The sequence below is a fragment of the Corvus kubaryi genome, unplaced genomic scaffold, assembly GCF_017639235.1.
Source record: "Corvus kubaryi isolate FWS band 111438036 unplaced genomic scaffold, C.kubaryi_AGA036_p1.0 37353, whole genome shotgun sequence".
Classification (NCBI taxonomy): domain Eukaryota; kingdom Metazoa; phylum Chordata; class Aves; order Passeriformes; family Corvidae; genus Corvus; species Corvus kubaryi.
In genome coordinates, this window is record NW_024581115.1 from 2112698 (window position 1) to 2116064 (window position 3367).

Consider the following 3367-nt stretch of genomic DNA (forward strand, 5'->3'; position numbering starts at 1 on the left):
ACCTGTGAGCATCCTTCCACCTGAGTGAACTGCAGCATTAGCCCTTTCTTTGATTTTGATGTAACATTGATTTTGGTTCATGCTTGTATCCCAGGCTACTCCCAGTGGTAATTTAGATGCTGACTCACAAGTCCTTCCATCATCCGTGCCATGGGGCCACAAGAAAGAGCAGGAACTGTTCCAGCTCTGCCACCTTAATTGCTGGAAACATGCCAGAATCTTTGGCCAACTTCAATAGCAGGCCCTTATTGATGTGATTTATTTTAACAGGATTGAGCCAAGGAATGCACAGGAAAACTGCTGTACCTGACTGGGGGAACCTTCAGCAGGGCAGAAATGAGGAATGGCAGCAACCTCTTCCAGTGACACGGGGGAAGCCACAGTTCAACCCATTTTGCTCAGAAGTTGTCCAGTTCAGAATAATTTCTACAACTGATCTTTCTTGATTCAAGCTAATTTTGGTCAAATGAGTCCAATGCTGGCTCCTCTGAGCAGGTATGAACCTATGTTATGTCGGGATTAAAACCTTTTAGCATGTGGAGTTAGTAAGCACCTTTTAAACTCTGTTCACAGTTTCTATGTATGTTTCTATGTAAATCTGGCCTGAAGAAACTTGGGTGTCCAGCTTGTAATTAATACACCAGGTGCTTCTTAACTGCCTGAAATCCCAGCTGAAAATCTGAGATAGTAAGATCCTCACAATCGAACTACACGAACATGGTTCAGAGACCTGTCTGAATCCACTTTGCAGTCAGTTTAACTTCCAGACACATGAGTAGTCAGTCCAATGACTCCAGTACAGCTTAAAGGTTGCCAAGATGAAGTTTAAGAAGTTTAGCCAACTGTGTAAATAGGAATGGAATTCAAATAAAGACAGTAAATATCAACCCACTTCATTTTAGTGAGTTACAGGAGTTTTGAATGGAAACCCCTACAATCAAAAATGGGTGCTGCAGCCAGAATTTTGTCTGTTTGGAATGTCCCTGCATTGTACACAGCAGAGTGATGTTCTGCTCCTGCCTCAAGTACACCCTGCTATATTAAACCACTTCCCTTGGGATCAAACAGACTGTGCCAAATTCTGCAGTGAAAGCCTGATCCAAACATCATCTCAGTCTGCAGAAATATTCCAATTGATTTCAGTGAGCTTTGGAACAGGCCTATATTGACATCCATTCAACTTTATTGAACTAAGTTTTCCTGGGGAGCTTCAGGAGCCAATATGGCCATAATGACTTCAAAGCCAAGCGTGAAGGCCACTGCCAGTCAAATCACATCACAGCAGGGAAATGATAGCTGAATGAACTCATTGTTATTTACCTAGGTTTAAAAAACCTCAAGTTTCCAAGCTCACTACTGTATTTTCCAGGAGAAGGAAACTTCCTATTTTGCCTTTGATCCCTCACAGATTTTTCACTCTGAGTCACAAACTACTTATTTCTCACAGGCCACTGAAATAACTGTAAAGTTTGCATGAGCATGATAAGCTTACTAAAAAGATGTGTGAAATTTAATATATTTGGGACTTTTAGCTACCTGCTAGCAGCCAACATCAACTACCTAATTTTTTCCTGCCATTAAACTCATATTAAAGTCCCACTGATCATCAGTAAGAATTAAACATGAGGTTGCCCTTAGGTTTTGGTATTCTCTCAACACCAATTCAGTTCTTTGCTGACCTAGTGGTCAACACCCTTTTACAACAGGTCATCTCACTTCCTTGAGACATTTATTTCCCCACATGTAATGCCATTAATTTCATGGAGACTAGTTTGGGAACAAGTATGACTGTGTAAATAAAAAAGACAAGATCTCTTTGGGTGTTTATTATGCTCTGGATTTGGATGTTATTGGAAGAAATTATTTGGGAAAGCCCAAAAGAGAATTTACAGGCAAATCCGTGGAAAACATTAATCTTTCTGAGTAAAGGAGTTTAGTAAACATCAATGGAAATCTTTACTGAGCATTTCCTAGAGTGTGCTTACATACATCTAGACTAGAGATAGATACTGCCACTCATACCTTGTATAATCCCAGGAGATATCAATCTGTATTTTATTTTAGTAAGGCATAGAGAAGAGAATTGCATAGAATACTTGAAACTTCACTATTAAAATGATACTCAGCACTCTGCAAATCTGTCAGGGAAAGGATTCCCTCCTGCTGCACAGCCCCATTGTTTAACGAAAAGTCCACCAATATACATGGGGATTCCTGTCCATAAGCCTTGAATGACAGTCTCTCATGTCCAGCCTCACTGTTCTCACTGGGCAGATGATGGCAATTAATTTGATAGAATCCCGAGTCTCTTTGTAAGCTGTAAGAGATGGAGTAGACATCAGCAGAGACTACTGCAGTGCAAAGAGCACTTGCACTACCCTGGGAACCAGCAAAATGAACACAAGCATCACACTATTAACTGCCTGCAGTCCAATTCTTCCTTTCCAAACAGTGATGATTTTGTCCCATCCATTTGCTTCGAAGCACTCAAGAAATCTGATCTGCCACAATTAAATACCATCAGGTGTATTTGAAACCTGGGAGGTCTACACGTCTCAGAGATGATGGAAATAACAACGTAGCCCTGCGGTTTCTTCTCTTCAAGATGGTTTCCTTCCCCATTCAGAGATCCAGGCATCCTCCTTTTGCTAGAATCCATACAAAGGTGCATTTTACAAGTTTGCCCTTGTTTGCCCCAAGTATGCCCAGGTTTGAGAGCTGTTTACAAACTAATCTGTTTTCAACCTATTCTGCATGCATCCCCCGCTGGAGTGTTTGTAATATGACCTCTGCACACCTGCCAAGAGCTGGGAGATCAGTTTGATACCCAAAGCATCTCTCTCCCTCCCCCTTCCCTCTGCCTTGCCGTGATCAACGAAGGCATCCGCAGTCGAAGAGGTTGCACCTTCTCACACCTGCCTTGAGCCGGGATATTCGTTTGCAGCCCTGAGCCCCTGTCCGCTCCCTTCTTCCACTACAGCCCGAGCCATCCCGCCGGGCGCCGCGGCCCAGGGCAGCCCCCGCGCACCTCCCCGCGCCGCGCAGCACCCCAGCCCACGGCCCTCTGCCTCTGCCAGCGCTGCTTTGCTGCGCTCAGTTCCCCCATCCGCAGCCACGGAACCGGGCTCTCCCCGAGCTAGGTGCGCCTCTTCTCAATTTTTTTTTTTTCCTGGGGTGGCGGGGGAGAGCAAAATCAAACTGGCCGTACATTTGAACCCAAGTAAGCGGCATTCTCTGGAATGCACCTGCGAAGACAGCCCGGCGAACCGGGCGCCCGTGGGAGATCGGTCGGGCGTGCCCCCCTTCCGCCCCCGCTCCGGCGCAGAGCGGCCCCGGCGCGGAGCGGCCCCGGCGCGGAGCGGCCCCG

The 3367-nt window shown here is 45.5% G+C and overlaps 1 long non-coding RNA gene across 1 annotated transcript; it reads right to left on the reverse strand.

Annotated features, from left to right (window-relative positions):
* Nucleotides 1-1821: 1821 nt before the first annotated feature.
* LOC121666741 lies at nucleotides 1822-3357 on the reverse strand. Its single transcript, XR_006016767.1, has 2 exons — nucleotides 3209-3357; nucleotides 1822-2648 (listed from the first exon to the last, which is right to left on the reverse strand). It is a non-coding gene; the product is annotated as an uncharacterized LOC121666741 (long non-coding RNA).
* Between the last annotated feature and the right edge of the window lie 10 nt (nucleotides 3358-3367).